The sequence below is a fragment of the Arvicola amphibius genome, chromosome 12 (genome assembly GCF_903992535.2).
Source record: "Arvicola amphibius chromosome 12, mArvAmp1.2, whole genome shotgun sequence".
NCBI classification, from domain to species: domain Eukaryota; kingdom Metazoa; phylum Chordata; class Mammalia; order Rodentia; family Cricetidae; genus Arvicola; species Arvicola amphibius.
In genome coordinates this window covers 44099799-44122046 of record NC_052058.2, presented here as the reverse complement: position 1 = coordinate 44122046, position 22248 = coordinate 44099799, and the positions used below count along the sequence as shown (strand labels likewise).

The 22248-nt window shown below is 44.3% G+C and overlaps 1 protein-coding gene across 1 annotated transcript in view; it reads right to left on the bottom strand.

The window, feature by feature from the left end:
• Positions 1-17895, bottom strand: part of Rarb (retinoic acid receptor beta) — a 459458-nt gene extending 441563 nt beyond the window's left edge. The window contains exon 1 of the mRNA XM_038349069.1: positions 17757-17895. The gene's annotated coding sequence lies outside the window, so the exon portion shown is untranslated. The remainder of the gene's footprint in view (positions 1-17756) is intronic.
• Between the last annotated feature and the right edge of the window lie 4353 nt (positions 17896-22248).

The window sequence follows — 22248 nt, the reverse complement described above, 5'->3', positions numbered from 1 at the left end:
GCTGGGCCCTGTTCCAGAACGCTGCTCAGCTTCTCCCCAGAACACAGGCGATCTCAGCTGGAATGTGAATCAATCCCACAGCTCACGCCTGGCTGCTTGGCTACCAAGTTTTGGGGCTTGTTGGGGGCGCTGTAGATCCTTGAGGAGGTGGGGCTTGCTAGCAGGTGTAGGACAATCAGTGCAGGCCTCGAAGACTATACACAGACTGCAGTCCCTGCCTGCCCTGCTTCCTGTCCATCATGACTCCAAGCTCAAATGCTATAAGACTGTGGACTGGGCTCTGTTAACTCTGAGACTGAACAAGTCTCTTCCTTCAAGTTGTTCACTGTGTACGTGGCCACAGTGGCACAAAGTGACTTACACACAAGCAATGTGTCTCTCTAAACCAAATCCTTTCATTTTACTGTTACAAGACATAATTTTCCCTTGTAAAATTATTATTATCTTTTTTTAGAAGCTCTAATTTTCTTTTCCGGTGGTAATAAGAATTGAAATTATGGCGTCATAGGCTAGACAAGCATGCTGCCATTGAGCTGTGTCTCTGTTCAAATAAGTAAAGTTTAATTTGAATATGCCGGCCATGGGTCTCATCTCATCTGAGATTTATTCTGTGCAAGACAGGTCATCTCATGGCAAGTGAAAGTGCTTTGTGTCTTGAACACGCAGAACCAGCTACACCCAACAGTGTGAATGCGCACCTTCCTGATCCAGGTCCTCAGCAACAGCAAGGGAGAGAGAGGAAAGAGAGAGGAGAGAGAGAGAGAGAGAGAGAGAGAGAGAGAGAGAGAGAGAGAGAGAGAGAGAGAGAGAGAGAGAGAGAGAGAGAAATGGCCTTAATACACTTCACAGCCTGGTTGACAGCCTTTTAGAATCTCAGTTGGGAAAAGGGACATAGGAGTGATGTGCCGGCCTAGATAATTAGCCAGTCTGTTAAACATATCTCCTATTGGATTGAACACTGGATTTCTTACTGAACCCTTAATAAAAGAAGTTTTGACGATTTCAAACGATGTCTCATGAATTCTAGAGCATATCCAGATTTGACAGAAGGACTGGGTTTCCAAGGACATTAGGCAGTTCTCCCACACCTGCTTACTCTCTGCCAGTCTCTTTGACTTCATTTATGCCATGGCCATCCGTAATGGCCTCCATAATTCAAGTCTGACTTGACCCATGGACTTCCCAAGTCCTCTGAAAGGAATGGCTCATGTTTTCTGTACCAGGGCAACTATATCTTTAATGGACTAATGTTTTGAAGCAGCCTCAGCTCTTCTCTTCAGAGAAAGATGCTTCCCTAATCCTTTCAAATTTTAACCGTGTGACCAGACAAGCAGAGAGATCAGATAAGGAGCAACAAGCCTAAAAGCTGGTGTCTCTGGCCAGAGAAACTTAGCTGTCTGCTGTCACAGGAATTACAATCCCTAGGACTGTCTTGGAAATGTCAGGGCAATCATAAACATTTCTTAAGAACTAGAATGAGCAAATGAAACAAATCTCTGACTTCGTAACACAATCCTCCCAAACGTCCACAAATGCCTCTGTAGCCGTGGGAAATCTGGTGATGCACCACATTCTTCGAGGTACACCGTATACAGCAACCATGTAGTGAATCTAGAGGGGATGGAGATGGCCAAGTCACCAAATCCATCACTTCTGCATGTCATGTTGGTCTATAGAAGCATGGCATCATTTGTAATTTAACCTGTAAATCCTGGTGAGCAGGGCGGCACAGTGGGCAGATGTGCTGCTAGAATCTGGGGGACCTGGGTTCATTCAAACGCTTTGAGACTCTCAGCTCACTCCTCTGCTATAGCAGGGGAGGCCAAGAGCCACCGCAGTAAGTGATGGGGAGGCCCTGACTACTATGAACTAAATAACATAACGATCACCCCAAATAGCACACTGGCCATTTGTACCCACATATTAGTGATCTTATTTAATGGAATGCACTATGGCTTCCAGTGCCCTATGCAGAGTCTGCACAAAGCTTTCCTCACAGGTGTGTGCTGTGGTTCCCGGTACTGTGTGTGACGTCTGATGCATGTCTTAATCACTGGTATGTTCTGTGACTTCCAACACTGTGTGTGGAATCTGATGCATGTCTTAATCACTAGAATATGTTTTGGCATCTGACACTGTGGAGCCTGAATGCTTTGTGCAATGGTGTGTGCTATGGCCCCCAACACTGTGTGGAGTCTGCATGCTTTGTGCAATGGTGTGTGCTATAGCCCCCAACACTGTGTGCGGAGCCTGCATGCTTTGTGCAATGGTGTGTGCTGTGGCCCCCAACACTGTGTGTGCAGTCTGCATGTTTTGTGCAAAGATGTGTGCTATGGCCCCCAACACTGTGTGTGGAGTCTGCACAAATCCTTTAAGAACTCTCATTCTTCTTCCAAAGGGGTCTTTTACATAAACATTTTTTTAAATGAATTCCCCCAGCCTTTCCTTATGGATTGTGCCCTGACCTAATTACATAAGTACCTGATGGGCTGGAACTCTTCCAAAAGTGCCTCTTAGGAAAAACAATCTGAAGGGCTTTCTTCCCCCTTCTTGTGTAATTACATAATTACTCAGCTGACTAATACGAGCCACCGTGCACCATTCTGATCTCCTAGGCACAAAAGAGTTTTATTATTTTCCTTGGAACTACCTAATTACCGATGGCTAGCAATAACTCCCAGGCTCCTTTCAGTAAGTAATCTGTAAAGCTCAGGGCTGCGGTGCCGCCAGAAGTCCCAGTAAATGGAGAATTTAGAAAAACAGAGCGTCATTGGGTTTGTAGTGGCACAGGTGGGGGTGGGGTGGGGCTGATAATGTAACCCAAGCAAATCTGAAGAAAAAGGGTAAGTCTCTGGGCACAGGATAAGCTAATGAGGCAGGGAGGCAGATTCTCCCTGCTGGCTGCTAGGGCTAAGTGTTCTGGAGCCGAACAGCACCCAAGTACACTTCTCAGCAGTTAGAAAACGACCAAAGAGAACGTCAATGTATAGATTCAACCAACTATTCTCTCTCTCTCTCTCTCTCTCTCTCTCTCTCTCTCTCTCTCTCTCTCTCTGTGTGTGTGTGTGTGTGTGTGTGTGTGTGTGAGTAAGTGAAAGACAGAGAGAGATTATGTGTATCTGCCAAGATTGACTCACAGAAGCAATATTAGCAAAGCTGAATGAACATGTTGACGAAGCATAAGTACTAATAGAAACCCCATTTTCCATGTCAGGATGAAAGGTCAGTGCCTTCGCTCCTCCTCAGTTGTTGTAATGAACCGCCGAGGGGAAGGGCGGGTTCATTTCATCCTCTCACTCTTGGGTTACACTCCGCTGCTGAGAAAGTCAGGGCAGGGACCCGGAGGCAGGAGCGGAGAGACTGTGGAGGGGTGCTGCTTATTAACTTTCTCCAGTGGCTTGCTCAGTTTGCTTTCCTACAGAACCTGGAACCAACAGGGGTGGTAATGTCTGTGGTGAGCTGGGATCTCCCACATCAATCATTAATCTAAACAAACAAATGCCTCCACAGATTTGCCTACTAATCAATTGGATGGAAACATCTTTTTCAATTATGAATTTCCATTTCCCAGAAATATCTATGTTTGTGTCAAGTTGACAAAAACCAGCTAGGAAACCTGTTACATTTTAGTATCTTATAGAATACTAATGCCTTCTATATTTTCTAAATTTGGTCCGTGTTGAACCCTCGTTCATTCCATCTGTGTTTACTTAGGAAATCCTTCAGGGGACTGCTTTGATTATGTGCTCTACTTTTCCAAGAGATGCAATTTTCCAAGTTTTGCAATGCGTTTGGCATACCAGCCTACCCTAGGAGTTTCCCAGGGAAGTTAGGAGGCCAACACATAGGGCCATCTTCTCCCATATTGTTCCTCCCTCTGCTATCTCAGTCTTGTTCAAACAGCTCCAGAATAGGTGGCCTTGTAACAGATTCCTTCCATTCTGCAGACAGAAAGCCTGGGCATACTCCATGATCTACCGAGTCAGAAAGTTGACCTGTGCTTTGAATATGACAGGTATATTTTTTTAAAAAAAGGAGTGTGCATTTATACAAGCTATTGATTAAGTTTTATTGCTACTAAATCCAATCTTATCAATTCCCAATGTGCAATAAAATACTGTCACACTCATAATTTAACAGAATTTAGGACAACCTCTATAGTTCACATCTATAAAGTATTTTAAGAAGAAGGCTACCTTAAATTTCATCTCACAACTAATGAAAATATTGAGCTTGCAGGACTACCAAGCCTTGCCAGTGCTGTTAGGCTTGGTACTATGTGATTTGCTGAGTAATCAGTTTCAGCTAATGACAGGAACTCCGGTATGCCCCAGGATCACCCTTCACCTTCTTTCAGTTTCGTGAGACATCAGAAAACACAAATCTGAAAAGGTATTTGGTTCAATTTGGTCACTGTGGGAGATAAACCAACTTGGACAAGGCTGTAGAGGTAGGGACACTGCAGTCCTTTGACAAGCTGAAGGGAATCTGGGCTCCCACAGAAGGACCAATCAGAAATCATGCATTTCCATGGATGCCAGGAGAATGGCAAGGAGGGGGAAAAGGGGTGAAAGAAGGTGACAGAGAGGGGGAGAAGAGAGAGGGCAGAGGAAGAAAGAGATAAAATAAGGATGGGGGAGGGAGGGAGCATTGCGTGTTGAAAGGACGGCAGCGGTGTATCCACTGATCCATAGTTCTTGGGTATTGACGATTACATCACTGGCTGTCTTGGAAGTGCCTCCTGGCCAAGGCCTACCTGACGCTCCAGTGCTCAGCTCCCAGGTTACAGGACAGTTCCGCTACTCACTCAGTCAGAGGACCCATGGAAGCAAGAGGGAAGCCAAGAAGTATGAGCATGTCCCCACTGGTTAGCTGCTCAAAGAGTTTATCATCTCGTCTACCTGGGCTTTTGGACTAAGCAGCTTCTAGATACTAGATATAGACCTGACACTCTCTGCCTTCTCTTAGATTTTCTGGGGCCATTAAACAAGCTGTGCAAATCTTTGTACTTGGTCTTTGAGGAGCCACAGATTATTGTCTGTTTCTCTGAGATGTTTGGACTGTTGCGATAATGGGACGGTGACCCTTTCAAACTACAAACCCCATGTCCACAGGGTTTCCAGTTAGGGTGAAGGAATGGACAGGAAGGCGGGGACTAATACTTGGCAAAGGGACAACTGAAGGATGCGAGACTGAGCCGAGATAGCCCATTCTCTTTGCGCCTTCCGTGCCCTACCGCGTCTATGCAGAGGCTTTTAAATACTCTTATTTTAATCAAAGTTTATTTATACAAAAGTTGTATCCTTACCATTTTTGTACACTTCAAAAAACAAGAGAGACTCATTTACCTCCATCTCTAGATAGATTTGGAACATTTATTAAACTTAGGCATGTGACAGCCACACACTCCAGGTCTGTGGGACCCTGAGGCTCAAGCTCTGATGTCTACAAGATCTGACAAGGAGGAGCTCATGACTTGAGGATCCCTATAACATTCAAAGGCTAGCTTTCCCCATCCCTTCTATTATTTAACCACCCAAAGGGGTAGCGCCTAGGTCCAGGGGATAGAACACTGGGCACAGAAGGCAAAGGCTGTGCTGAGCAAATTATATCTTCTGCTTGACATTTACAAAAGGCCCACTTCCCACAAATTTCTGAATTAAGAAGTAATATATTCATGTAAGAATCACACATATACCTCAGATCACAACTGTCAGTCATCTTTGAAGGTGACAGAGTGAATGTGAGGCCCTTTAACCAAAGATTGTTCAAAGAACAGAGAAGTTCATCAATGGTTGAAAGGCTTTTGTTGTTTGAAAGCATCCCCTGAGCTTTTTTCCCCTTGCCTTCTGTTGAGTCCTTTTTCATCTACTTTAAAGAAATTCATCAGACTGTAACCCCTGTTCTTACAAAGAAACATAATGAAGAAAGGCCTGTAGCTCCTCAGTCCCCTTGGCAGGAGGGCTGTCCTTGGGTCCTCCCTCACGTGTGGCTTCTGTTAAAGCCACCAAGGAGCTCTGATCAGTGCCAGTCACACATCCCCTTGGTGAGCCACAGAAGAAGGGCCATGAGTTCTCACCAATATTTGTAAAACCATTGCCATTTATTGTTGCCTCTGTCTAACCTGCCACCCAAGGCTCAAGGCTTCTGTTGTTTTTCTGACCCAGGAGTAAAACCTCTGCTCTCAGGGAATGCAGCCATGAAAACACGTAAGGTTCTTTTGGATAGAAAATCCAATAGAAATCTTCATGTATTATTATAAAAAGTTCTTTAGGAAAGAAAAGGAACGAGTCCAACACCTACTTTCTCTCCTCTCCCCTAAACTCCATGGCGAGAAAAAACTTTTTGAGAAAGACATTCTTTCTAAGACTATTAATACATCGCACCAAATTTCCTCTTTCCTTTGTTTAAAAAAAATTGACTCACTTCCAACTCCTTTTGAAAGAGTGTTTAAAAATGTTCTTTAAAACATACACACACACTCCATCTCACATCCCTGCTGACCGTTCTCAGGTTACAAGCCTCTGAAGTGCATTTGGCTTGCAGCCCAGTGTATTTATTACTATTAATAAATGAGTCTCTGGTGTAAGAATGCAAATTTTATGTGGCCCATGTATAAATGGGCCAGTTAAGAATGACCAGATACACATTTTATGTGACTGCTAAATAATTATGTCATAGAAGTTCAGCTTGTGAATTTAACATTAAGCAAAGAAATGGATTCCAATAATCTCAGAATGCGTATTTGTCAAAACATGGTTTTGGTGAATTAAGGCTATTTCAAAAAAAGAGCAAAACAAAGCGATCAGGTTTAAGAGCAGGGTCGAGGCTTAAACTCCCATAAGAGCCCCTTCCCTAAGGACTTCTGGTGGCAAACTGCAGCCTCTACACCATTGCGTCACATGGTGCCCAAGTCACGAGTTTGCCCTTGGAGTCTCGACAGCTTCTTTGGTAAAGACAAGCTCTCGATGACGGACAGATGAAGCGCTGCTTGTGCAGAGCTGTGAAGTAGCATAAGAAGTGGGGGGATTAGAATAGTGGGGGGTAAAGAGAGCAGGTGACAGGGGCTGGAGTGGGAAGATGGGGAGACATGCTGGCCCGGAGTGTGGGAAGCTAGAGTCTTTGAGAATAGAGCGAGAGCAATTGAACAAGCTCTGGGCTCACACTTGACAAGACTGTTCTCTACTCAAAATTTACCCAGTGCTTATATCTTACATGTTCTCACACACACATACACATGCACGCATACACACGCACTTATACACATACAAACACAGAGGGAATTATGTCAGGTAGGAGATGTTCCTGCGCCTGTAACTCAATTTGCCATTCAAATGGTAAAACAATAAGAAATAAGATCATTTTGGCAAAGCAATTCTGAAGATAGAACTGCTTACAGTAAACGTGTATAATAAATGTCACAGCGCATTTATTATCAAAGCATGGTATACACCTCAATTTATACAATTTTCATTTGTTAATTATATGTCAATAAATCTGGAAAACAGAAAGGCAGGGCTGCACGCTATGGAGGATGAAGTACACTTTCACAAATAATCCTTTTCACAGTAGCTTCCCCCACAAAGCGACACGTCGTTTGTCACAGTATACCCCTTTCTCGGGATGCCAGCTTGAGAGTGGGGAAGGCATGCTCAGAAAAGGCTTTCAACCCAACACATATCTTTAGGTAGTGGTGAAAGATTCAGAAAACACATTATTACCTGAAATAATCCCGAAGACATACCCCCCCCCCCCCCAGTCAGGGTGTTTGGTAGGGAGATTAAGCACACACAGAAGGGCTGCGGTTAGAATTTCCACAGTGAGGTTCATGCTCATTCATGCTTTTAGTTGTGATGAAGTGAAGTGTTCAGGACAGTAAATTTTACCAAGAAATTAAAGTTCAAGCTTAAAAGGAATAAAAGAAATCATTTCTGCTAACGGGGGACGTGGGCAACTAATCAATCACACAGTGGGTTAGATTTTCACAGTGGCGGTGTTTTATTTGGTATCTATCCAGTTGTACCAAAGAGAGCTCTCCAGAGTGAAATTTCTTTCTCAGGGCCTGGATTTGATGTAATCTCTCTGGTCTTGGCAGTGATTGACAGCTTGGAACAATAAAGATGGGCCCAGGTCAGCTGCTCAAGAGAAGTGATAGGCAGATGAAGGGCAGAGGGCTACAGAGGAAAACACCCCTTGAAGGCCACCAAAGATAGGAGTTACTCCTAGGGGTAGACGGGTTCAAGACTTAGTCTACATCCCCAGTGCCTTCATCAACATCAACAAGATGATGCAGTCCATGGAAATTCCAAAGTTCACAACAGGTACATAGGACATTTTTTTTTTCTGGAAAACTAGGAGGATCAATGTGTCACCTGAAAGCGTCTCCCACTCTGGATGCTGCCACTGCTGCAGAAGGGGCGGCTCAGCTGCTGACTGTGTGCAGAGGTAGCTGACTAGTACTTGGCAAGCTCTAAGTGCTTGGACAGCTCAGATGGCTCCCCTCTGCCACGTTCTGTGTCCCCCTGTTGCTTGTCTGTGGTGTCAACACCTCCACTCCTCCAAGCATGTTTATTCCTGAGCGCTGGGTTCCCACCTCACTCTTTACCTTTGCTCTCAGGTAGGCTCACACTAAGCTAGTCTCTTAGTTAACTATTATTAGTTCATCTTTTAAGATTGACTTTAGATTGGGGGAAGGAAAATGATACACTTTGTCCAGAGCTTCAAATCTGAAAGAAGAATTAAAGTTGAAGAGAGAAGGAGGAATTTTAAGAAGTCCTTGGCTGGGTAAGCCAGTGTCGTCCTGTGAATTGTGAGTGGATCATCACAGGAGGAAGACAGTATGGCCGTCAGGGCTTCCGAACACGCTCCTACTCCATTGCTTTCTCAAATGTGTCCCTCCCATCCCTCTACTTCAGGGACTAAGAAAGTTACTTGAGCTAGAAGATAAAAACAGAACGTTTACGTGAGAGCTAGATCTTGTTCTACAGGCTTTCAAGATGCAAATTCAGATGGTGCTTCAAATATTTAGAGGCTAAACAGTTACTTTGAAGAACACTGTGGAGAAAGTTAATCCAGTATAGACGGTCAGGGCTGTAGAAATTTCACTTTACAGGTGAGAAATTTCAGATGGCAAGCACAGTCCTAGGGGCTTGGAGATGGCAAGGGACAGATGTAATGTCAGGCCTACACATTAAATATGGTGATAATATAGAGTTACCATGAACCTACTGCTCACCAACCTTCCCATCGATAACTTCTAAGGGAAAAGAAAAAAATCATAACAAGATTTAATCATTTGCTAAACTCAACAGACACTTCCGCAGAGCCTTCTCCTTGCCAGACTCTTCTGGGTGGTGGTAGTAAACCAGGAAGGAAATGGAACATATGTCCTCAGTGAGTTCACAAGGGGGGAGGGTTGTCTTTAAGCCATCTAAGAACATAAGATTTGTGGGTAGACATTATGCCAGACAGACGGCCTTTCTCATAGGATTTCTGTGATTGTCCAGTAAGACAGTGGCCAGAAGATGATTCTTTTCATCAAAAGAGTATAAGAAAATTTGCTGTAAGGATTGGTCATTCACTGATGACTCGGCTCAGTTGAAGAGTCCTGGTAAAGTAGAGTCTGCAGCAATGTGTCTCATCCACCCGTGAAGCACAAAAAGTACCACTGGCTCCACCCTGAAGCAAGCCTGTTAAAAGAATGGGTGACTATGGTAGAAAAATGAATGGTGGGGCTTATGTGAGGAAGGGAAAGGGGAGAAAGTGGGAGGGAGAGACAGAGGAGAGGACAAGTAGAAAAACAGTCTCAGTTTTAGCTCCATAGTAATATTCTCTGAGCACTTGCTCCAAAGAGTGTCCCTCTTTCCCGCACTATATTTCCTGACAGAACTGTTCTCACAGTTCTAAAATATTCCCAGACCAGAAAATAGAAATGTATACACAACTCCATTATCGTAAGTTCCTTGCAAGTTAAACTCACTTATAATATCAAGAGACTGTCACCTTGAGTGAGTTGTCTTTTTTCTAACATCCCCCACCCCCATCATTCAGACTCTTCTCTGAGCACAGGCGTCTCTCTTTCACTTTCTATCCCTACACACACGACTATTCTGTGATGTGGGATTTCCCTCTGTATGCTGTGATTACCACTGATAAATAAAGAAACCGCTTTGAGCCTATAGCAGAGCTATAGGGGAACAGAGCTAGGTGGGGAAAACTAAGCTGAATGCTGGGAGAAAGGAGGTGAAATTAGAAAGAAGCAATGAAGTCCCCCACCCCGAGCCAGATGGAACTTTAGCCACAGTCATGTGGCAATACACAGATTAATAGAAATGGGTTAAATTAGTATGTAAGAGTTAGCCGACAAGAAGCTAGAGCTAATAGGCCAAGCAATGATTTAAATAATATAGTTTCTGTGTGATTATTTGGGTTTCTGGGCAGTGGGGAAACAAACAAGTGACCTCCTTCAACAATTCTGCCTTCTCTTTTGCTAAGAATGATACATAATTAAGTTGTCCATGGGCCAATTCCAATTTCCTTTAAAATGCATGAAAGGGTCTTTGAGATGGCTCAGCAGGTAAAGACGCTTGCCTCCAAGCCTTGATGACCTAAGTTCAATCCTCTGCATCCACATGGTAGAAGGAAAGAACTAACTTCCACAAGTTGCTCTCTGACCTCAATGAGTACATCAAGACTTGGGCATGTGTGTATACGTACATACACAGTCACACGCAAAATAAATAACCATATGTAAAAAGTTAATTCCCATACAAACACTCTCCAGCTTCTCTACTCCTCTCCAGTACTGTTTATGGTGACACCTGATGCGTCTTCAGACCGGGAACTAGTGAGCCCAGTCTTAGGAAGACAGATTCCTTTTGGTGCTTAACGTTCAACCTCTAAACCTACCTCAATGAGATGGAACAAATCACAAGTCATCACTTCCCCTTGGGTCTCAGGTTTCATCCCCCTGAGGGTCCTCAGCCTCCGCACCTTTATCAATGTACAACATAACCCATAGAAGCCACCACATTAAGTCATTTAATGTCCACGCACCCTGGAGTGCGCTACTTCTGAGGTTGTATCTGCCCCGTCAACGCTGTAATCCTGTAATTTTGCACAAGTCTTAACACACTGAATGGCCTTTAGCATATGTTAAACCAGAAGGAGGAGTAAAGGGGCAGGGGAGATGCCACTGCTGGTAGGGTTGCTCACTGACCATCCTGGGGAACTAAATTCCTGGGACCCACGTAATGGGAAGAAAGAATGAAGCCCTGTAATTTGTCCTCTGACCTCCACCTGTGCAGTGTGGCTAATGTACACACATCACATAAACAAACATAATAAAAACCTTTTGAGAAGAATGACTGAGTGGCAGGCCGCAGGGATTGGGGAGGGGCTCCACCTGAACTCTAAACTGCCTCTGACCAGGCTCACCACTGCCATCTTGTTTTTAAAGCAGAGACCATTTCCCACTGAGGTTTGATCTCTGCTCTGAGCATTTCCTGCTGTTACCACGGGATCCCTTATTCCTAGCCCCCCCATAACTTCTCCCCTGCTTCACCCCCTTTGTTTCCTATGCATCCCTTTAATCAAATACAGAACATGTGAAAACTGATCCTGGCACATCAGCACAGTTTTATTTGGATGTCTTTTTGTCAAGCCTGTACCAACAAGTGGAGAGAAGTGAGACGGGAGCGGGGGTAATACTGCCAGAAATCATGTCAACAAAAAGCTCGGGAGTTGCCTTTCCCATCAGTTCAAAACCAGTAAGCAAAGCAGCCAGCTGCTCCTTTGTCTGTGGGTTTCCCTGAACCCGAATTCGAAGGAAAGGCAAACCCCCAGTAGGGCATTTTTTCATCCCGTGGTCTTGGTGATTACATTTCTTTCTACTTTTACTAAAAACAACACAGGTTTTGGCTGCCTTGTCTCTCCAAATCATAGCCAGAGGTTGGCAGGCAGGCTCCAGGCAGCAGTTCATAAATCTCAGCTAAAGAATCGATCACTCTTCATGCTTTGCTCTATTGTTCTTAAAATGGAAAAACTGCCTCATTATGTTAAGAAAAAGGGGACAGGTTTCCACGCTGAAATGCCAGCCCAGGAAAGAAATCCCCGAGAAACTAATATAACAAAACAAAGGTGGTTTTCTTCAGCCTAACGTGTGCTAAATTGCACTTTTAGGTGACTCTTAGGACAATTTGCCCCCTTGTAGGCATTACTTTATTACTTTCCTTCAGAGATGAGAGGAAGGAGGGGAAGGGCCTGACCCAGTGCAGCACCAAGGAAGGGAAGGACCACAGTGACCTTGGCACTGCTCTGATGACCTTGTGTGGACATCCTTTTCTTCAAGCAAGGCACCCAAGCTAGTTATGGATATTTAATACTCCTATTTAAGTTAGAGACTCAGGACATGTCTCCTTTCACTGTAAAGTATCCTCTTGCCCCACCCTCCAGAGAAGTTTCCATCTGTGAAGGCCACAGACTTTAGAGTTTCCATTGAATTCGTTACAAAGTTGCCTGTATTATATGTTACTGCATTTTTATATAGCTTCCTTGACTTCCCACGACTAGGTATTAGATGTCTTCATGGCAAAGTGGGGAAACTGAGGTTCAGAGAGGTAGTGTCAAGGAAGCACGTGTTCACAATGAGGAAGAGAGGTAGTCCATGGGAGAACCTGGGTAGATTTATAGCCCACGGAAACCTCATTTCCACCATGTCTAAATGGGAAAATGCCTGTCTTGATGGGTTGTTCCTTGCTGTCTTTGGTGGCTGAAAAAAGAATGTCTGACTCCTCATCTGGAATGTTCCTTGTCTTCCATCTTCTGAGTGGCTCTCACATCTGTGTGTACCATATACATACTCGTGGCTAAGCACTGTTTCTACAGCTTCCAACTAAGTTGCAGCATACACAGCCACACAGGACAAAAATCCTCTCACTATAAGTTAACCATAAGGATGGGTGGATAATGAATAACATATATGCAGTGGCATGATGTGGCATCTTTCTGCTTCACCAGAATGTCCTGCCATGTACTTGCTCTGTAGCCCAGAGACTGACACACACTCTCTCTGTCTCTCTCTCTCTCTCTCTCTCTCTCTCTCTCTCTCTCTCTCTCTCTCTCTCTCTCTCTCTCTCTCCCCCTAGTGCATGGTGGGTGTTCCTGCTAAATGAACACCACACAGTGCCCCAAAACTGACCAAGCCAACATGCATGATCTTGTCTACTCCATTGTGTTGAGTCCAGGGGCTTGTTTTTTCTCCCAAATCAATCCTTTGACCTCTTTGAAAGTGGCTGAGTTCACTGGCTCAGGGTAGCCACAGCACCTTCCTGGGGGACCACTGAAGTGTACTCTCTTATATCAGTGTGCAGAAAACAGCTGCAGGAAAGCCACCTCTGCGCTTGGTTCTTTTAGCAAAACAATCCTCTTTACTGCTGCCCCGCCCCCACCAAGCATTTGCCCTGAGTTTGACTTCACTACCATCTACACTAAGGGGAACAGCAGCTAAACCCTCTTTGAAACTTTATTCACCATGGCCAACAGGAGAAGGGGGGGAAGCTGGCGAGATTCCTTTAAAATGCTCTTTAATCTAGCTGGAATGCCATAAATTGCTTCCAGATGTGCACGATTCGAAAGTCAATCAAAGCTATTTATACTGACACTCCACAGTCCAAACAGTCTGAAGCCGAATGCCATGTCTCTGCTTCAACAAAGCCATAAATGTCAGCTTTGTTGAATTTGAAAAGGAGTTCACACAAGTTTGAGTTCTTTCAGAGCCAGCCATAATTCTGAGAGAGGGAAGTAAAGCCATCACACACAGGCTTGGTTAAATACCCATCCTGAGTGAGCGCACCTCTCACCTCCGACCTTCACAGGGCCACAGGTCAGAAAGCAAAACCTGGTTTGGTAAGAAAGAAGAATGTCTCTGAGACAGGACACCAGAGAAACTCGAAAGATCTGGTCAGAACTCAGGCCCCACCCTGAACATAAACAAGCATACTTGGAAATTGGCTGGCTGTGTGGCTTAATGGTGCTGGTGTTCTGACACCTGTCTGGCCCACCAGCTTCTGGGACAGCCTGCATGAAGACACAGTGCATCTGTGGTTGGCCACATATGAGGGAGCCACTGGTCACAGAGCCTGGAGTCCAGGTGGTTACCAAACTCTGAGGGTTTATCTCTTGGAAGAGCCTTATCTCTCCCACCACCAACATGGCCAGACTTCTTCCTCTGTCCAGTCCCATCTCCAGGCTTGGCACACACTGGAGGCCAATAAATGCCATCAATGGATACTTGTCTGCAAAGTTGAACTCAGTCTCATTGCTTCTTTTCAGGCATGTACTTGAGATAGATAAATTCAGAACAAAGATGCCACACACATACGTAGATGGTCAGAGATGGCTGGGATCCCAGGCCATGGAAATGAGAAGAGTGGGTGGTGTCTAATTTGTGGTGCTCAGGGTTGGTGTTGACCAAACAGTCTGCCTCCGTTCTCTCCTCACCAAATACAACAATACAATTCTTTTCATTTTGCCGCAACCTTAGCTGATATTTCAAGTATTTAAAAAGTACGAAGTATGAGAAACAACTCAAATTCGAGGCCATACCATAATAAAGATTAAAAAATAAAGATGGATCAATGTTCATCCAGGCTGACAGAGGACTTGGGTTAATCCTGAACTCATCACACCCATGATGAACTCTTCTCATCATGGGAGAAGTCCCATGCGGTACAAAGAATCACAGGGTAGACACCCATTGCCTGGGACAACTCTCTATTCATTAAGGTATCACAGAGGCTCACAGGCCCAGGGTGTACACTACAGCCTAGAGATCAAGTACAGTTGTTTCCTGTTGGGGTAGATGCCTAATGACACACCGATTGTCTTATATGTTCTTGGATGGGTTTCTGTGACGAGTCACAGCTTGGGCACAGTAAGTGCAACCTAGCTTAGACTGTCCCCAACTGACAAAGGCTCAACTGGTAACTGATGTAGAAGGACCAAACACTCAGGAGAAACTGAAGGTGGAATTTCAAGTTTGGATTTCCAAGGCCTGTGATATAATACTCCTAAGATTTTGACTAGTATAAATATCTCTATAGGTACTGTGTCACTATAGAAAGATGGGTGGTACATTAGAAGGATTAATGCATTTTGGTTACATTTACTAGGACTGAGTTCTGTGTTACGTCAAGGCACATCTGTGCTTACAAGCAAGCTCTTGAGTGTGGTGTAGCTTCCTGTCCTCAGAGGTATTGCTTCACTTGGCAAACACACAGAAACTCCTGGACACCCTTAATCTCATCTTTCTATCCATAAACGGGATAGCTACCATGCAAGACTGAGAATTAAAATTGAAAAGTAGATGTTAAGCTTATTGTGGATGGGATGAGGTTAATCTGTAGTAACTTGTTCATATCTTCCATTGATTGTGATTTATAATTTTATAATTATATCACATGCAAAACAGTAAATGGTGGGGGATGTGCAGACTTTGATCAAAGGACAATCCCGAGTGCTGGATCAGAGGCGGTTCAAGCTGTACTGAGCTCAACTGTGCTTGCCACAAGGGTGTGCTGGTTAAGTCACACTTCATCCTAATTACTAAAAGCAAAAGACCTTAAAGTCTCATCCCAAAACTCTAGTTTCTAAACGATAGCTGATTTTGTGTTTCACATCATTATCTGAATGACAAACAATATACGTAGCCTGATAATGACTTTGTCTTACTTTTGCTGTTGGCTGGGCAGGAGAGAGAGGGAGGACTGAAAGGGAGAAGCTCTTTGGATCCACCATGGACAATGGCAGATATCTGTGTGGGAATTGCACACACACACACACACACACACACACACACACACACACACAGGTGTGCATGTAGTGAGGAGGCGATGGGCTGCATTCCCACCCGGCTCCTGGCCGCCTGGCTAGCTTATGCCCTGAAATAACAACACACAAATTGTATTCAATTAAACACTGCCTGGCCCATTAGCTCTAGCCTCTTACTGGCTCTCACATCTTGCTTAAACCATTTCTAATAATCTGTGTAGCACCACAAGGTGGTAGCTTACCGGGAAAGATTCAGCATGTCTGTGGGCAGGTCTGCTTTTCATCCCGCCCGGCTCCCGCATAGCTAGCTTATGCCCCAAAATAGCAACACACAAACTGTCTTCATTTAACCGCTGCCTGGCCCATTAGTTTCAGCCTCTTATTAGCTAATTCTCACATTTTGCTTTAACCCATATTTAGTAATGTGTGTAGCACCACGAGGGGTGGCTTACCGGGAAGATTCTAGTCTGCATCCATCTTGGAGAGGAAAGTCATAGCGACTGCCTGAAGCATCTGCCTCACTCCCAGCATCTTGTTCTGTCTACTCCACCCACCTAAGGGCTGGCCTATCAAATGGGCCAAGCAGTTTCTTTATTAACCAATGATATCAACTCAAACAGAAGACCCTCCCACATCATGTACACACGTGCATATGCATGCATGCATGCATGCTTTGTTGAATGCTTGCTCTTAGCACATTTAGTTTGTCACAATGACCTTTTAAATGTATGCTCTCCCTCTGCAGGGAGTAAACATTATTCAAACATTGTTCTATCTACCTTTGCTCATTCAGTATTTTATCTTGTCCCTACTGTGTGAAAGACATTGCCTTCTCTATTTCTTTATTTGGTTTTAAGATTTGCTTGTTTACTTACTGTTGTGTTGTGAAAGGAAGCTGGGACCTTACCCATGCTAGGAAAATATTATATATCATAAAATATTGGGGTATACTCCATGTCCAAAGAGACCATATTTTCAGGGTCTTTAAGTAGGCTGTAAATATCCTAAAAATGTCATAGTTCTACCTGCAACTTCACTTATATAGCTATGCAGTTTTTAGGCTGGGGCTCATTATTTAGACTGGCTTTGACTCTCTATCCTCCTTTCTCAGTCACCCGAGCTCTGAGATTACCAGTGATCACAACCATCCCAGGTGATCCTCTCAAACCACATTTGAGAGATCTGATATAAACTGATGGTTCAATTTCACAGCCACTCATATTAAAAATACTGGTGGGGTCTAAAGAATCTCCCTGGTGCAATGAAAGCTCTACCCAGCTGGGCAGACCCCAGTTGAGCAGACCTCAGGTGAGCAGGCCCAGGTGAGCAGACCCCAAGTAAGCAGACGCCAGGTCAGCAGACCCCAGGTGAGTAGACCCCAGGTGAGAAGATCCTAGGTGAGTAGACCCCAGGTGATCAGACACCAGGTGAGCAGACCCTAGGTGAGCAGACCCTAGGTGTGCAGACCGAGGTGAGTAGACCCTAGGTGAGAAGGCCCCAGGTAGGCAGACCCAAGGTGAGCAGACCCTAGGTCAGAAGGCCCCAGGTGAGCAGGTGAGCAGACCTCAGGTACAAACTTCTTGGTAGCTTCGGAAAGCCTGGAGAATTCTGGCGAGCAGTCTCCCAGAGTTCTGTATTTTATCAACAGTTCCAAACTTCCAATCCATTTATCCTCTGTGTAAGGACATAAGGTCTGGGCTAGGAATACCAGCACATTCTCTTAAATACATGTCTTTTCAATAGCATGAGATGGTTGGTATAAGATGATATGTGTTTATTGTGGTATTATGTTCTAGACCAATTTGACTGGACTGAGCTTTACTTTCCAGAATGTCAGCAGTTCCTGCCTCCTCATTTCCAAACCTCATTCCCCACCCACCTTACATTTGGGAAAGTTCTAAGCCCTAAGTCAATTATTCCAGACTCACCTTGGGCTCAGCCTTCCTCTGCAGCCTTGACGGATGGTTGTCTTTCACCGTAGGTGAGTGGCTGCTACTTCATTTTCTGTGCTTTACTTTCCTGTAAGTTCCTGGGACCTGGCCTCTTTCTTTTTAGGTCACAGGCTTTTGTTAGTCATCTGGTCAGTAAATATTGACAGTAAGGGAAATAGCATCACAAACAGACCAGACTACACCTGGCTATTTTTAAACAAAATAAGTACTCTCATCAGAGCCAAAACTCCAGATGAAAGTCTGGCAACCAGAAGACATTTCATAATTAGCCAAGTAGGCGCAATGACCTAAACACGTATACAAAACCTCTCCGTTCAGCTCTACAGGCTTTCCCTGAGCATGGGATGGTTATACCATATTACAGTCATTATATGATGTAATGGGTAATGCCTTCTCCCAAAAACTGACAAATCAATTACTTTCCTATTGCTAAACCATGTTACCCCAGGACAACCTCTTACTTACATCACTGCCAATTTAGGGAAGTCAGTTACTAAACCAAAGCTGGGTTCCTTCAGACTCCCGCCTCCTGTGTGCCTCCCTGCCACCTCCTGCTGAAGGATCTGCCAATTTATTCTTCCAATGCCAGGACAATGTCCAACCTTGTGTGTTCCTCACATATCCTGACAGGCACAGTGTATTTTCCAACTTCTTTTTAACCTCTGCTCCTCCAAGGATGATTCTGTTAGAGTCGGTTAAAATGAACGCTGCTTTCGGCATGTGGGAGTGCCCCAAAGTTCCCCGTCTGCTCTGCGATCAGTGTGTAAGTCAGCCTCTTCCTGAGCTGGGATTAACTTTATAAACCAACAAGGAGTACTTAGCATTGATGTAGCAATTCAACTAATGACTGAAAATGGCTTTGGGTTTGAAAAAAAAAAATCCTGCTGTTAATTTTCACAGCCCACGGGGACATTAGCTTTTACTGTCTTTGTTTTACCTTTTCAGTCTTTGGAATGTGGAAGGCGGGGCGAGAGGCTCTGCCATGCACACTGTGGGTTAACTAAGAGCACTAGGCCAGCTCACTGATGTACGGAGTGCTTTACAATCTGACTCTAGTGGTAGCCGTGGTCACCAGTGTTGGCAGAGGAAAACAGCCACCACATTTATGCATCGGGGGAAAATAAATTTAGTTTAATTGATAATCTGTGCCTACCATCAGGTTCAGTAGAGACCAAAGAGGTTATCTAAGAAAAAGGCACCCTTCCATGACTTCCAGCAATCAAACCTCCCATGCGTAACAAGTTAACTAAAGATAATTGCGAAAAGTCAAAATGAGTCTTTTTGTTTGTTTTTCTTCTAAGTTCTGATCAGCCCAGGCTCATGCTTCTTGTGGGGTGTCTCTGCTTTCAGTTTTCATTACTATATAGATAAATAAATATCCCAGAAAAGTAAACGAACAACTGGGTTATTCTGAATCTGTGCCTCTTGCTTGTCCCCGTTTCCTCAACTGGGAAGACAAACAAGGCAAATCTCAGCCTCAAGATTCTCTGGCTGATAGAAAGACCCCTGTCCAAAGACTGCTCCTGAGTGGGGTCACTTCTGCCATGTATTTACTGCATAGTGAGACAAGAAGGATCCACAGGCCTGAGAAGACTAGAGGCCCGGAAGCAAACAGACCACAAAGGAGCCATAATATTCTCCTCATCATGCTCCTCTACCCAACTCCAGACACAAGAAAAACTGTCCTTATTCTGTTTTTTGTTTTCCCTGAGACAACCTCTTCTCTTCTTGTGGGCATTTGTGAGGGAGCTGCTAGGCCAGGGACCAGGCAAGGCCCTGGATGGGAACTCGCCCTCAGTGCAATTTCCTGAAAATGTGATAATGGGAGAACCAAGCTGTGTGGTAAACACTGACCCGGCCTAAACCCTTTGGGTTTAGGGTCTGGGGAAGCTGCACAAAGACTAGCATTGTCCCAGGGCATATGGGATACAATCTGGGCACAATTTCATTGTTGTCACCTGGGAAAAAAGGGATCCTATGACACCTCGAGGTCCTGTTACACTCTTAAATGCAGTGACCCATGACCCAAACAGATCTTCTTACCCCCTTGCAACAGAATGTAGCGTAAAGTCTACCAGAGCTCACCACAGCAGAGGGCTACAGTCCCATGTTATAATGTGGCTAGAAAGAAGCTTCCAGAAGAATAGCTAAGGATGAAAAAAATTCAAGAATTTTTGCCACTTTCTATCTTTGAGATGGAAAAAGGTCTTTGATTTTATGGTTAATTTGTCAACACTTAGTTGAGTACCGGAAATTCACTAAAGACTCAGACTGAAAAACACAGCCATACGGCTTTGCTCTCTGGGGAACTCACACTTAGGCCCTCGGAAGCCAGAAAGGCACACTTGCTGAATTCACGGCAGCTGCATGCGGCACAGGTGAACACTGCATCCTCCTCAGAGACTGATGGTTCCCACAGCTTCTCTAGAAGGCTCTACGATTTCCTCAAAGTTATGTGACAAAACAGCAAACACCCCCACCCCAGGGTGCACTGCAAAATATGGAGCTTCTCCAGGCTCCAATTTATCACCTCAGTGGTTGCCAGGGAGTGGCAGGGAAAATGTGAAACAAATTACAATGTGCTATGTATGAATTTAGCACCCAGACAGATCACCCTCTTTCCAAAGATTGCTAACATCTTTGCCATTATTTGGAGATATAATTTTAAACCCAAACCAAAACTACTCAAGGATGAAGAATTAAATACTGGTATGCCTCCACCATTTTCCTGTGCCTACAATTCCAGAATTATATACCCCAACCTAGCTTAATGGCAGCCCTTAAAACCATAGGAGAAGTTTTATTAAAATGAATGGAGAGAGAGGAGAAAGAGAGAGAAAGAGAGAGAGAGAGAGAGAGAGAGAGAGAGAGAGAGACAGACAGACAGACAGACAGACAGACAGTGGCTATCACTGCTAGTTTCAGCACATGCGAGGACAAAGTTGAAAATACAAGTTGAGCCACACAGTGTTTTTCCTTTCCCTCTCTCCAGTCTTTTCCCCCCTTTCGCAGGCTCATGCAGCAGGTAATAATTATTTCCTGCTAACATAATAACAGAAAAGGTATTGACCAGCAGTTCAATCTACTTGATCTACCCACGTCACTCCACTTTCAGTGCTGAAAGTCCAATCTGACGGCATGAGATATCTGTCTCCCAGAGGAACGAAGGGCTTTCCAAGTACACCAGAGCTGAGGAGTGTGATTTGTTGTTCCTGACACCCTATTCCATGGGTCCCCAAATTCTGTGTCTGTGCCTCATTCATCATGGAAGCAGGTATTTCCACTCCCGTTTGGTGTCTGGGACCCCGCATCCCACAGAAGTTAAATGCAAGGACAGGATTTCTGACTTTTCTTCAGCGCCATGTTAATTTCCTTTTCAAGCTTGGATGAAATAGTAGCACGACCCTTGGTGCCCATTCCTAAGATGAAACACAGTCTGCCGTGCTCCGTGTGACTTATTCAATGGTTTATGGACCCAGATTCCTCCAAGGATTACCTTTAATATACAGAGTATCCCAGAGTGCTAAATAGGGCTTCCAGGTGTCAGTGAACTGGCTGAGAAATGGGTTAGACTCACCTGGGGGAAAGGTTCCCATTGGCCATGCTTTTGAAAAGGCAAAGAAGACTCATCAGCAAAGACCTCAGAAAAGGCTCCCGTGGGCCATGTATCTATAAATGAAACTTGAAATGGTTTCTACTTGGAATTGACTCCCAGGTCACTTACTCTGAAGCAGATAAGCAGATAAGAGTTAGGTCAAGCTAAAGACCAACTCTAACTTACTGGTGCCAGAGTTGGTTAGCAGTTTGTCATGGGTTCTGCTTCCTAAGAACTAACCAGTCCCTTCACCTCTGGCTCCTCATATGTAGCTTTATGAGAGTGGAATCTTTGTGGAGAAAGCTGGGTTATGGGCAGAGGAGTGGGAATGTTGGTTTCCAAAGTGGTTGGTATCAAGAATTTAAGTCAGTCTTGTCCCTTAGCAAATGTCCTCTTTATAGAATAGAAATGACCAGTACTCAGTCCACCCTTGTTTTGTAAAATGTTCTCTGGTGATGAAGAAATTTGTCTTCCCTACATTGACTTCAAGGATTCTTATGGACAAGGATTTAGGAAGGAAAGGAGCCAAGAGCATATGGCTGGATCTTTGTAGCTGTCTTCTGAGGACAAGAGCACCCCTTTGGGGTTCTACATACTTAAAAATGGATATTTCCCAACTATATAAGTCATGAGGGAACTTACTTTCTCAGTTGTCAAACATGTGGACTGAGGAAGGATCTGGACTCAAAAGCCCTGGCTTCATTATAGTATTATTTGCATAACAGTCTTGACTCTGGCCCTTATAGAATTTTCAAGTGGTTCATGAGAATACTCTCAAAATATTGTTGTTGTTGTTGTTGTTGTTATTATTATTATTATTATTATTATTATTTTGGTATTTTGAGACAGGGTTTCTCTGTAGCTTTGGAGCCT